The sequence below is a fragment of the Phyllobates terribilis genome, unplaced genomic scaffold, assembly GCF_046119375.1.
Source record: "Phyllobates terribilis strain yellow unplaced genomic scaffold, ASM4611937v1 Scaffold_12__6_contigs__length_324123572, whole genome shotgun sequence".
Classification (NCBI taxonomy): Eukaryota; Metazoa; Chordata; class Amphibia; order Anura; family Dendrobatidae; genus Phyllobates; species Phyllobates terribilis.
The window spans coordinates 39,169,429-39,184,121 of NW_027362772.1; the positions used below are offsets into that span (position 1 = coordinate 39,169,429).

The following is a 14,693-nucleotide window of genomic DNA, read 5'->3' on the forward strand; positions in this document are numbered from 1 at the left end:
TTCATGTCCATGTGCCGGTTCATGCATGAAGTACTCAAACTATGTATTTTTTGGCCTCTACTTAGCTTTTGCTGACAAATGTTACAGATAACACGAGTTGGGTCATCTTTATCGATCTGAAAAGATGCCCAGGCTATGCAAGGCTTAGCACCCATGCGACCTGAAGAGCCACCACGACTTGTCGTGAGAGGCAGAGTTGTGTTTGAGGATGCAGTTGTTGACGTGCTTCCAGTACTACGTCTCTGTCCAGGAAGGCGCAACCTGACCTCGTCGTCACTAGCATCTTCCTCCACCTCCTCTGCTGACCTCATCTCTTGGCTGACTGTGGGTTGACAGTAAGTGGGATCTCCAACCTCATCATCATCACCCTGTGCGTTATCACACCCGTCGTCCTCAGAGCCAACCTGTTCCTGCCCTGACAAAAAACTAAAGTTGTCGCTCCAATCAGGTATTTGAGTCTCATCATCGTCTTCCTCATTGTCTCCACCAACAGGAGTTACAGTGTGGGAATGAGGGTCTACATTATGGTCAGAACCTTCTGCGTCTGGTCCTGGATCTGACTCATAAAGATTCTGGGCATCAGTGCAGATCATTTCCTCGTCTGGATTCACAGAAGCGCTGGAGTCGACCTCTGATTCCCAGGCTATAGTATGAGTAAACAGCTCTGCAGACTCAACCATCTGTTCTACCTCATACTCAGACGGGCAGCTGGAGATTTGGGAGCTGTGAGGAAGCAAGTGCGATTGGGGTGACACCTTTGAGGACTGGAGTATTTGTGATGTTGAAGTTGATGTGGAGGAGAGCCCACTTAAAGGAGCACTTGATATCCGTTGAAGCACCTGCTGTTTTTGTGCCTCATCTGGAATTTGTAGCGATTGGCGTGGCCGTAAGAAAGGGATCTTATCACATTGTCTGCTAAAAGAAGTAGACATTTTAGTTTGGCTGGAAGATCGTCTTTCTTCTGCAGATGTTACTGTTGCTTTAACACCTACCCCACGGACACAACCTTTTTTCCCCTTCCCAACACGCCTATTCCCCTTTCCACCAGCAGCAGGCCTTTTTCCACTCATTTTGGTGGTTAACTAATTCACAACTCTGGAGTTGTTTGCACAAAAAAACAATGGATGGGAACCGAGCAGAGCTGAGTGGCCAAACTGTGGTATTAGGCCAAAACTATTGGCTGGGTTAGATGCAGAAAAAAATTATATTCAATTTGCAACCTGATGGAGGTCAGTATAGATGGACTAATAGAACAAGTCCCACACACAGCTAGAAGCCCAAATATTTTTTCAGAGGTAGATGCAGAAAAAAAAATATTCAGTTTGCAACCTGATGGAGGTCTGTATAGATGGACTAATAGAGAAAGTCCCACACACTGCTAGAAGGCCAAATATTTTTTCAGAGCTAGATGCAGACAAAAAATTATTTTGAATTTGCAACCTGATGGAGGTCAGTATAGGTGGACTAATAGAACAAGTCCCACACACTGCTAGAAGGCCAAATATTTTTTCAGAGCTAGATGCAGAAAAAAATTATATTCAGTTTGTAACCTGATGGAGGTCAGTATAGATGGACTAATAGAGAAAGTCCCACACACTGCTAGAAGGCCAAATATTTTTTCAGAGCTAGATGCAGAAAAAAATTATATTCAGTTTGCAACCTGATGGAGGTCAGTATAGATGGACTAATAGAGAAAGTCCCACACACTGCTAGAAGGCCAAATATTTTTTCAGAGCTAGATGCAGAAAAAAATTATATTCAGTTTGCAACCTGATGGAGGTCTGTATAGATGGATTAATAGAACAAGTCCCACACACAGCTAGAAGCCCAATATTTTTTCAGAGGTAGATGCAGAAAAAAATATATTCAGTTTGCAACCTGATGGAGGTCAGTATAGATGGACTAATACAACAAGTCCCACACACAGCTAGAAGCCCAATATTTTTTCAGAGCTAGATGCAGAAAAAAATTATATTCAATTTGCAACCTGATGGAGGTCAGTATAGATGGAGTAATAGAACAAGTCCCACACACAGCTAGGAGCCCAAATATTTTTTCAGAGGTAGATGCAGATAAAAATTATTTTTAATTTGCAACCTGATGGAGGTCAGTATAGATGGACTAATAGAGAAAGTCCCACACACTGCTAGAAGGCCAAATATTTTTTCAGAGGTAGATGCAGAAAAAAATTATATTCAGTTTGCAACCTGATGGAGGTCTGTATAGATGGATTAATAGAACAAGTCCCACACACAGCTAGAAGCCCAATAATTTTTCAGAGGTAGATGCAGAAAAAAATTATATTCAGTTTGCAACCTGATGGAGGTCAGTATAGATGGACTAATAGAGAAAGTCCCACACACTGCTAGAAGGCCAAATATTTTTTCAGAGCTAGATGCAGAAAAAAATTATATTCAGTTTGCAACCTGATGAAGGTCTGTATAGATGGATTAATAGAACAAGTCCCACACACAGCTAGAAGCCCAATATTTTTTCAGAGGTAGATGCAGAAAAAAATATATTCAGTTTGCAACCTGATGGAGGTCAGTATAGATGGACTAATACAACAAGTCCCACACACAGCTAGAAGCCCAATATTTTTTCAGAGCTAGATGCAGAAAAAAATTATATTCAATTTGCAACCTGATGAAGGTCAGTATAGATGGAGTAATAGAACAAGTCCCACACACAGCTACAAGCCCAATATTTTTTCAGAGGTAGATGCAGAAAAAAATTATATTCAGTTTGCAACCTGATGGAGGTCTGTATAGATGGATTAATAGAACAAGTCCCACACACAGCTACAAGCCCAATATTTTTTCAGAGGTAGATGCAGAAAAAAATATATTCAGTTTGCAACCTGATGGAGGTCAGTATAGATGGACTAATAGAGAAAGTCCCACACACTGCTAGAAGGCCAAATATTTTTTCAGAGCTAGATGCAGAAAAAAATTATATTCAATTTGCAACCTGATGGAGGTCAGTATAGATGGACTAATAGAATGATGCTATGCCCAAAAGATTTTACTTCACTAGGTGCAGTAAAAAAATTGGTATTCTATACACAGGTGGTATATCTTGCAACACAGATAGGCTACTCCACTGACTAACACACTCTGCAATAGGCCAAAAAGGATTAGCTTTGCTAGATTCAGCCAAATGCTGTGAAAAAAACTTGCACAGCACTGGCACAGTCCTGCCTGGCAAAAACTGATAGGAACTGATGTAACCTAGTCCTGAAAAGGACTGCAATTACAATTAGTCTTTACTCCCACAACCTATCTATTTAAGAGCACAGACCTGCCTGATAAAAGTCGTAGGAAATGCTGTAACCTAGTCCTTAAAAGGACTGCAATCACAACTATTCCCTACTCCCAAGCTATCTGTAGACTTGTGCGAAAATTGGCTTGAAATTAACAAGGTATAGCGCACACAGCAACAGCGGTGCCGTCTAACACGCAGCTGCAGCAGTGAGAAAATGGTGGCGACGGGGAAAATGGCTTGGTCTTATAGGGCAAGGACATGTGACATACACTGCCAATGACACATGCCGTTGCTTGTGTGAAAAAAAGCACTTCGCTCCGTGTGTGCGCTGCTGATAGGCTGACAGATTGCACCTCCCCACTGTAAATGCGAGAAAGAGAAAAAAAAATGGAGATCTTCATTATTCCTGCAGAGATCCATCCCCTGCCCCTCCCCCCACCCCGCTGTACACTCAAACTGCGTATTAACATTAATTTTCATCATTACTGAGAAAAAATCCAGTTATGATTTTGGTGCACGAACAGTTATCGAACATAACCTCGAACAGCCGAATTTTTCTCAAATCGTTCGTGTTTGCCAAACGGCTCGAACACCGCCCAAAACAGCTCGAATTTGAGATTGGCGAACAGTTCGAGTAGAACAGCGCTCATCTCTAGTTATTAATTCTGTTGATAGGACATGAATTCAAGCTCTTACTACCCTGTTGTTGGACCGAGGTCTGTACTCTTAATCATTGCATAAGTTTGCACATCATGGACAGTGTTTGCCTTCAAGAGAGGTTGGGATCCTTGAAAGGTAAAAGTGTAGTGATCACTATTACCCACAGACATGCAGGTTGTTCCACCCAAGTGGCTGGTACTGTTAGAACCCTCCTGTTTGTTTTTTTTCCATCTTGTGGTTTGTGGTCACGTGACCATCTGCCTTTATATTCCAGCTCCGCCATTTTGGCTGTGCTGGACTTCAGTGTTTCTCTAGCCAGGTGCTTCGGTGCCTTTCTCCGTCAGTTCGCTTGGTCCTTCTGGGACCTCTAGTACCTTTTTGTCAGTTTGTCTTTTTGCGTTCTGCAACATCTTCTCTGTTTAGGAGGTGTCACATTTTTTGTTCCAGTCCTTAGTTCTTTTAGGGACCCCTACCTTTATGCTATAGGTCTTCGCTCTGACTAGCCGAGGTCTAAGGCGGGTCTGTCCGCTAGGAACAGTCAGCCCGCTACATCGTAGGGATTCAGCTTAGTCTTACTGTAGGGACAGCTTTCCCCTATCTTTCCTTAGTACTTGTTGCAGATCATAACAGGTACACACCAGGGAGGAGTGTGTGATGGAGCAGGCTGAAGAAGATGCTAGCTCTGTGGTACAGTAAGACAATTTGCAAGCCCGCAGTTAGCTAGGCACAACCAGACTTGTAGGAAATTTTTGCATTGTTGAGATGTTTGGCACAACACCATAGGCTCTTGCAATTGGGATATATTGGGTAAATCTGTTGAACTTCAAAAACTGTTTTACCTGGGAAGCCCCTCCTGCATGATATATGATGGGCTTCAGATGCAACAATCTGGGTAGTCCTGTCAACTATCCTAAAATTTCACCCTGATTTTGTAATAGCTGTCAACTACTCTGAAGCGAAAGAATAGAGTAACTCCAAAATGGCACTAATATGTAGGAACTTAATGATGCTTTGATGAAACTTTAAATGTTGACCAATTTAAAGCATCATTTACATCACTTTGAGTTCTCGTGTTGGGAACATAGGTTTGTCTTAGGGGTTTGGTTGAAATAAATATGGGTTGAGTGCCGATGGGACACACCTCCAAATTTGGTCTTCCTGTTTTTATGTTTCAAACTTGAAAGTCACATTAAATTATCTTCTGGTATTGTCTTACACTACAATTATTGTATACACGAGAGCTGAAGAATTCTTTGTTCCTCTATAATCAAACATTCAACTAAGAGTGTAGCAAAATGGGATCTATGCCAGTTATCGATTCATGCTAAGGTCAACCACCGAGTCCAAAAACTACATGGGCTAAGATGGGGATCTTTCAGTTTCCTCTGCTACTGAGGGCGTCAAGATACCACCCAACAGCTCTACTGTCCAAATTATACTCAACAGCAGCTATGAACAAAAATCTATGGAAGATGAATAATAAGCCAGGTCTCTCAGTTCTGGAAATTACACAGTAAACCATTATTCTTTGTATTATACCCTGCAGATAATTGATGCCGACTTCCAATGTGATGTAGAACCTTTGATAATGACCTGACCTTTCAGTCTTGATTGTATGCCAACTATTAATGTCATCTAGTGGACTCACTGCTGATATATTCTTCTCTATAACCTGTTACAGTATAACGAAATTATTAAGCACAAAAAATTTCATCCTTAAGAAAGTCTCCATTATTTGGAGAGATCAATGCACCAATGCATTAAAAAATAATATCTGGAAACTTTGGTGACAGCACCTCAAATAAATAACAAGAAAGAGCAAGATTTTTTCCTTTGGAAAAGATGTAATTTGCATATCTTTTTCCCCAGGAAGCATTGTCTGACTGATAGCTCTTCCTATACCAGCTTAGCGGTCTAGATAAGGAGAAAAATTACTCCCTAAATAACAGTAATGGCATTTTAATCGTTTCCAATAATTTGCGGATTTAAACAGGATACCAGTATAATATAGCTGAATACAAAAAAAAATACATGGTTCCATTCAGTTAATAGCTGTCCTCCAAGGTAAAATTTACTTTTTTTGTAGGGATCTCCTCTTTAAATAACAGAATATAATGTGGAAACCTAGACTGTTGTGAGCAGATAACTCCTAAACTCATAGTGATCTGCACAAAAGCTTTTTCTTGTTATTAAGTCATATGCTTCCTTTAATACCAGACATTACACAACTCTTCAAAGAGTTAAAATTTCTCATTTCTATTTGTGAGATGACCACAGAATTGAAATAGATAACCGGTGAGATGACTCAACTTGCCTATCTAGATGCAAAAATTACAGTGTACACAGCATTATATACAGTCATATGAAAAAGTTTGGGCACCCCTATTAATCTTAAGCTTAATGTTTTATAAAAATTGGTGTTTTTGCAACAGCTATTTCAGTTTGATATATGTAATAACTGTTGGATACAGTAATGTTTCTGCCTTGAAATGAGGTTTATTGTACTAACAGAAAATGTGCAATCTGCATTCAAACAAAATTTGACCTGTGCATAAGTATGGGCACCTCACCAGAAAAGTGACATTAATATTTAGTAGATCCTCCTTTTGCAAAAATAACAGCCTCTAGTCGCTTCCTGTAGCTTTTAATGAGTTCCTGGATCCTGGATGAAGGTATTTTTGACCATTCCTCTTTACAAAACAATTCCAGTTCAGTTAAGTTTGATGGTCGCCGAGCATGGACAGCCTCTTCAAAAGATCCCACAGATGTTCAATGATATTCAGGTCTGGGGACTGGGATGGCCATTCCAGAACATTGTAATTGTTCCTCTGCATGAATGCCTGAGTAGATTTGGAGCGGTGTTTTGGATCATTGTCTTGCTGAAAGATCCATCCACTGCGTAACTTCAACTTTATCACTGATTCTTGAACACTATTGCCAAGAATCTGCTGATACTGAGTGGAATCCATGCGTCCCTCAACTTTAACAAGATTCCCAGTGCCGGCATTGACCACACAGCCCCAAAGCATGATGGAACCTCCACCAAATTTTACTGTGGGTAGCAAGTGTTTTTCTTGGAATGCTGTGTTTTTTTGCCACCATGCATAACGCCTTTTTGTATGACCAAACAACTCAATCTTGGTTTCATCAGTCCACAGGACCTTCTTCCAAAAAGAAATAGGCTTCTTCAAATGTGCTTTTGCATACCTCAGCCGACTCTGTTTGTGCGTACTTGCAGAAACGGCTTCTTTCGCATCACTCTCCCATACAGCTTCTCCTTGTGCAAAGTGCGTTGTATAGTTGACCGATGCACAGTGACACCATCTGCAGCAAGTTGATGCTGCAGCTCTCTGGAGGTGGTCTGAGGATTGTCCTTGACTGATCTCACCATTCTTCTTCTCTGCCTTTCTGATGTTTTTCTTGTCCTGACACTTCTGGCCTTAACAAGAACTGTCCCTATGTTCTTCCATTTCCTTACTATGTTCCTCACAGTGGAAACTGACAGGTTAAATCTCTGAGACAGCTTTTTGTATCCTTCCCCTGAACAACTATGTTGAATAATCTTTGTTTTCAGATCATTTGACAGTTGTTTTGAGGAGCCCATGATGCCACTCTTCAGAGGAGATTCAAACAGGAGAACAACTTGCAAGTGGCCACTTTAAGTAGCTTTTCTCATGATTGCATACACCTGGCTATAAAGTTCAAAGCTCAATGAGGTTACAAAACCAAAAAAAGTGCTTTAGTAAGTCAGTAAAAAGTAGGCAGGAGTATTTAAAACAAGAAAATGATAAGGGTGCCCATACTTATGCACAGGTCAAATTTTGTTTGAATGCAGATTGCACATTTTCTGTTAGCACAATAAACCTCATTTCAAGGCAGAAACATTACTGTGTCCAACAGTTATTACATATATCAAACTGAAATAGCTGTTGCAAAAACACCAATTTTTATAAAACATTAAGCTTAAGATTAATAGGGGTGCCCAAACTTTTTCATATGACTGTATACCGTATTTTTCGTATTATAAGACGCACTTTTTTACTCAAAATTTGGGGGGGGGGAATGTGGGTGGATCTTGTAATGCGAATTTACCGGCATTGGTGGAGCGGGGTCCCAGGATCGCTGCAGCCGGACGTTTCTGCCTTCCGGCAGAGGCAGCAGTCGGGAGATGGCTGCAGTCCCCATGCTGCGGTCCCCATGCAATCTCCATCCACCTTGCTTGACTGACAATTTATCAGAGTCCCTCCTCCCAGAATCTGCAAATCTCTACCCACTTAACCTAATTAACAACTACTCAGATTTCCTTTTCCAAGCCTCTGCAGTTTTCCACCCACTTAGCTTGACTGCCAATTCATCAGAGTCCCTCCTCCTTGCTCCTGAAGAACCTCCACCCACCTAACCTTATTGACATCTCTTCAGTGTCCCTCCTTCATGCTCCTGCAAATTATCTAACCCTGATTGACTGCTCTTCAGAGCTCTTTCTCCAAGCCCATGCAATTCTCCACCTGCCTAGCCTGATTGACAGCTTTTCAGAGTGCCTATACTTTGCTCTTTGTTCCTTGCTCCTACCGCCACCTTGCCTGATTGACAACTCACCGTTATCCCTCCTGTAAATCTCTGCCCACCTAACCTGATTGACTGCTTCTTCCCTCCACCATGCTCCTTCAGAATATCTGGTTACCTGCCCTGATTGACAGCTCATCAGAGTTCCTCCTCCAAGCCTCTGCAGTTTTCTGCCCACCTAGCTTGACTGACAATTCATCAGAGTCCCTCCTCCCTGCACTTGAAGAACTTCAACCCAACTAGCCTTATTGACAACTCTTCATAGTCCTTCCGTCATGCTCCTCCAGAATATCCAACCCTGATTGACTGCTCCTCAGAGTTCTTCCTCCAAGCCCATACAATTCTCTGCCTGTCTAGCCTGATTAACAGATTTTCAGAGTTCCTCCATCTTGCTTTTTGTTCCTTGCTCCTTCTGTCACCTAACCTGATTGACAATTCACCAGTATCCTTCCTCCCAGCTACTGCAAATTGCTTACCACCTAACCTGATTGACTGCTTCTCAGTGTCCCTCCACACTGCTCCTTCAGAAAATCTGCTCACCTGCCCTGATTGACAGCTCATCGAAGTTACTCCTCCAAGCCATAGCAATTCTTTGCCTATCTTGCCTGATTGACAACCCTTAAGAGTACCTCCTCCCAGCACCTTCAAATCTTCACCCACCTAACCTGATTGACAGCTCTTCAGAGTCCCTCCTCCTTGCTCCTGAAGAACCTCCACCCACCTAACCTTATTGACATCTCTTCAGTGTCCCTCCTTCATGCTCCTGCAAATTATCTAACCCTGATTGACTGCTCTTCAGAGCTCTTTCTCCAAGCCCATGCAATTCTCCACCTGCCTAGCCTGATTGACAGCTTTTCAGAGTGCCTATACTTTGCTCTTTGTTCCTTGCTCCTACCGCCACCTTGCCTGATTGACAATTCACCGTTATCCCTCCTGTAAATCTCTGCCCACCTAACCTGATTGACTGCTTCTTCCCTCCACCATGCTCCTTCAGAATATCTGGTTACCTGCCCTGATTGACAGCTCATCAGAGTTCCTCCTCCAAGCTTCTGCAGTTTTCTGCCCACCTAGCTTGACTGACAATTCATCAGAGTCCCTCCTCCCTGCACTTGAAGAACTTCAACCCAACTAGCCTTATTGACAACTCTTCATAGTCCTTCCGTCATGCTCCTCCAGAATATCCAACCCTGATTGACTGCTCCTCAGAGTTCTTCCTCCAAGCCCATACAATTCTCTGCCTGTCTAGCCTGATTAACAGATTTTCAGAGTTCCTCCATCTTGCTTTTTGTTCCTTTCTCCTTCTGTCACCTAACCTGATTGACAATTCACCAGTATCCTTCCTCCCAGCTACTGCAAATTGCTTACCACCTAACCTGATTGACTGCTTCTCAGTGTCCCTCCACACTGCTCCTTCAGAAAATCTGCTCACTTGCCCTGATTGACAGCTCATCGGAGTTACTCCTCCAAGCCATAGCAATTCTTTGCCTATCTTGCCTGATTGACAACCCTTAAGAGTACCTCCTCCCAGCACCTTCAAATCTTCACCCACCTAACCTGATTGACAGCTCTTCAGAGTCCCTCCTCCTTGCTCCTGAAGAACCTCCACCGACCTAACCTTATTGACATCTCTTCAGTGTCCCTCCTTCATGCTACTTCAAATTATCTAACCCTGATTGACTGCTCTTCAGAGCTCTTTCTCCAAGCCCATGCAATTCTCCACCTGCCTAGCCTGATTGACAGCTTTTCAGAGTGCCTATACTTTGCTCTTTGTTCCTTGCTCCTACCGCCACCTTGCCTGATTGACAACTCACCGTTATCCCTCCTGTAAATCTCTGCCCACCTAACCTGATTGACTGCTTCTTCCCTCCACCATGCTCCTTCAGAATATCTGGTTACCTGCCCTGATTGACAGCTCATCAGAGTTCCTCCTCCAAGCCTCTGCAATTTTCTGCCCACCTAGCTTGACTGACAATTCATCAGAGTCCCTCCTCCCTGCACTTGAAGAACTTCAACCCAACTAGCCTTATTGACAACTCTTCATAGTCCTTCTGTCATGTTCCTCCAGAATATCCAACCCTGATTGACTGCTCCTCAGAGTTCTTCCTCCAAGCCCATACAATTCTCTGCCTGTCTAGCCTGATTAACAGATTTTCAGAGTTCCTCCATCTTGCTTTTTGTTCCTTTCTCCTTCTGTCACCTAACCTGATTGACAATTCACCAGTATCCTTCCTCCCAGCTACTGCAAATTGCTTACCACCTAACCTGATTGACTGCTTCTCAGTGTCCCTCCACACTGCTCCTTCAGAAAATCTGCTCACCTGCCCTGATTGACAGCTCATCGGAGTTACTCCTCCAAGCCATAGCAATTCTTTGCCTATCTTGCCTGATTGACAACCCTTAAGAGTACCTCCTCCCAGCACCTTCAAATCTTCACCCACCTAACCTGATTGACAGCTCTTCAGAGTCCCTCCTCCTTGCTCCTGAAGAACCTCCACCCACCTAACCTTATTGACATCTCTTCAGTGTCCCTCCTTCATGCTCCTGCAAATTATCTAACCCTAATTGACTGCTCTTCAGAGCTCTTTCTCCAAGCCCATGCAATTCTCCACCTGCCTAGCCTGATTGACAGCTTTTCAGAGTGCCTATACTTTGCTCTTTGTTCCTTGCTCCTACCGCCACCTTGCCTGATTGACAACTCACCGTTATCCCTCCTGTAAATCTCTGCCCACCTAACCTGATTGACTGCTTCTTCCCTCCACCATGCTCCTTCAGAATATCTGGTTACCTGCCCTGATTGACAGCTCATCAGAGTTCCTCCTCCAAGCCTCTGCAGTTTTCTGCCCACCTAGCTTGACTGACAATTCATCAGAGTCCCTCCTCCCTGCACTTGAAGAACTTCAACCCAACTAGCCTTATTGACAACTCTTCATAGTCCTTCCGTCATGCTCCTCCAGAATATTCAACCCTGATTGACTGCTCCTCAGAGTTCTTCCTCCAAGCCCATACTATTCTCTGCCTGTCTAGCCTGATTGACAGATTTTCAGAGTTCCTCCATCTTGCTTTTTGTTCCTTGCTCCTTCTGTCACCTAACCTGATTGACAATTCACCAGTATCCTTCCTCCCAGCTACTGCAAATTGCTTACCACCTAACCTGATTGACTGCTTTTCAGTGTCCCTCCACACTGCTCCTTCAGAAAATCTGCTCACCTGCCCTGATTGACAGCTCATCGGAGTTACTCCTACAAGCCATAGCAATTCTTTGCCTATCTTGCCTGATTGACAACCCTTAAGAGTACCACCTCCCAGCACCTTCAAATCGTCACCCACCCCTCCTCCTTGCTCCTCCAGAATCTTTATCCACTTAGCCTGATAAAAAATTCCTCAGTGCCCCTCCTCCTTGCTACTACTGAGATCTCACACTGCTCAGTGCAAGCTGCACCTGTAAGTCTGGATAGGGTGGGGAGAGTGGAGATTGAACAGACAGAACAGTGAACTGGGATTGGATAGACATAGACTGATGCAGAACCTCTTTACCAAGAATAAGAAGGATGATAAATATGACAATTATTTCAATTCTAAAGAACCACCAGAATGTCCCAGTTAGGTCAATTATTGACGCCATCGGAGATAAGTATGGAGTCTAAGTCCTTGCGTTCGAAATGCTTATTGAGTGTATGGTCTATTACACCAAGATTTTCTAGGAAAAAAAGCAAATTGTGCTCCCCTTGCCCTACAGTATCTGAAAAACATGAAGAAAGAAGAGCATGCCTCATTGATTTCCCCAGAGGCGGAGGAGCAGAGAGTAAATACACTTTAGGTTCCCCGGAGTTGCTATAGTAATGTCGATTACATGGACTCTCTCCTTCCTGCACCCAGCGATTATATGATTCATTTTGTGTATGCTAATTACTCCTGGAGGGGTATAATAGCCGTGCATTGTTATACAGAGGTATTGTGTTATAGATGGAGATACAAAACAATCCGCACTGTTTCCTCTGTATCACCAGCAATGAGGCTTTTATGGAGAGCTCTTAACCCTACACCGACTCCTGGATATTTGCTTTATTCCTCCCACTCATTCCTTTATAGATGGAGTCAATAAGACATTTCCTGCCAAGTAAGTATTCAGCATTATGTAGAATTTGCTTTGCTCACGTAGTGTTAAAAAAATCAATATTGCATCAATTTTAAAGGAATCCTACATTATTTGAAGGCCAAGTTCATACAAATGAGCAAAAAGTAATTTTATATATTTATTTATTTTGCAATTTAATTGTAATTTGGTTCCCCGTAGATGAGTTTGTGGTTTCACAGCTCTACTTACAGGGTGTGTTTATTTATGCAGATGTAAAGTCTGTGAATATGCTGCATACTTCATCGTAAAAGACTTGGCTTACTTTGACTTTCGGGATGCTGTAATTTTTCACTTTTCCCTCAATCAATGTGGCTTAATGTGGGGGTTGAATGCCATATAGACGAAAAAAAGGCTCATGGAGATGCTCATTCATCATCATCTTCCTCTTCTTCGTCTTCCTCCTCTTCATCTTCGTCATCCTCAACTCTCTTGCTCTTTTCAGGCTTAGAAGAGGCCTTTGCCATATCCTTCTTATACTTCTCCTTCAGTTTGGATTCTTTCTTCTCGTAAGGCACCTTGTCCTCTGATGAAGTGTTATTCCACATCTCTCCTAATTTCTTCGCAACGTCTCCAATGGTCAGACCTGGCTGCTCCAAGTCAGTGAAAAACAAGAAGATAGCCGAGGGTGGTCTTTGGTCCATTTGGTTCCTTAAACTTCTTTTTGTTTTTTTCTTTTGGGTGTCATGAAAGCTTTCATTTCACTTTCATAACGAAGCTTGTTGTCTTTCGCCGTGTCTTCAGACTTTCCCTTCTCTTTACCAGATATAGTCTTACACCATTGGGAGCACTTCATAGAAAATTTTGCAAAGTTCGCAGATGCTTCAGGAGGCTTTTTCTTGTGCTCTTCTCTGCACCTCTGCACAAAGTAAGAATAGGAGGACATGTTTCCTCTGGGCTTCTTGGAATCACCTTTCCCCATTTTTTAAAAAAATTTCAATGCCATGTCTATGGAGATTAATGTGCGGCAATGGCTGTGAGAGAAAGCAGGATCGAAACGCAGCCTCTTCCGCTGACGTTAAAAAAACAAACAAGTTTTTCAGATGGAAATCACTTCCAGAAACTCTCCTTTTTTGCAGATTTTGAAGTATTTGTTGGCAGAATTTTAAAGAGTTTTGGAAGAGTATTTTTTTAAGCATTACTTGCAGCCTTTTGTTTGGTCGGTGTCTAGTTTGGAGGGGATTCCAGCAGAATCCACATAAAAGAAGTGGCATTCACTTTCTTTTTCCCACCAAGTGTCTTTTTAAAAACCTCTTTAGAATAATAATAAAAAATGCTTAAAACTCCTTATATGAACAGCAAATTAGATTTCTTATAGAAATGAATAGAAAAAGTTTTGTAACTTTGTGTAGTGCATCCATATGAATAAGTGCTACTGCATAATACTATCATTCCCCTACAGGAAATGGATTGCAATAAAATATGTACTAAATAATAAAAAAATAATGAATAATAATAATAATAATAATAAAAAAGATAACAGATTTGAGGCAGCAGAAGTGGAAAAAGCTAAAAAATATCAAAACCTGAAAATTTAAGACTGTGGCATAAATCAGTAGCTGTGGTACCAGTGGTGATCGGCACAATGGGTGCTATCCCTAAAAACCTCAGGAAGAACTTATAAAATCTCAATTTTGATAAGATCACTCTCAGTCAACTGCAGAGAGCAGCTCTTCTGAGATCTGTGCATATTCAATGTCGATACAGTACCAGATCCTAGATTCCTTGAAAGAACCCACTGCATTATGAAGGCCAACACCAAAAGAAGAAGAAGATGAAGGAAGAAGATGAATGAAGAAGGAGAAGCAGAAGGAAAAAGAAGGAATACGGAAGAAGGAGCAATAAGGAAGAAAAAAAATAAGAAGGAAGAAGAAGGAAGAAGAAAAAAGGAAGAAGAATGAAGAAAAAGAAGGAAGAAGGAAGAAGAAGAAAGAAGGAAGAAAAAGGAAGAAGGAAGAAGAAGAAAAAAAGAAGAAGGAAGAAGAAGGAAGATGGAAGAAGAACGAAGAAGAAAGAAAGAAGAAGAAAAAAGGAAGAAGAATGAAGAAAAAGAAGGAAGAGGGATGAAGAAAAA

General features: G+C 42.0%; 1 protein-coding gene and 1 pseudogene across 1 annotated transcript in view; both read right to left on the reverse strand.

The window, feature by feature from the left end:
- The window catches only part of LOC141172009 (chemerin-like receptor 1), a 203,295-nt gene that overhangs the window by 136,054 nt on the left and 52,548 nt on the right, over positions 1–14,693 (reverse strand). The gene's annotated exons all lie outside the window — the stretch shown is intronic.
- Positions 12,988–13,541, reverse strand: LOC141173017 (high mobility group protein B1 pseudogene; annotated as a pseudogene).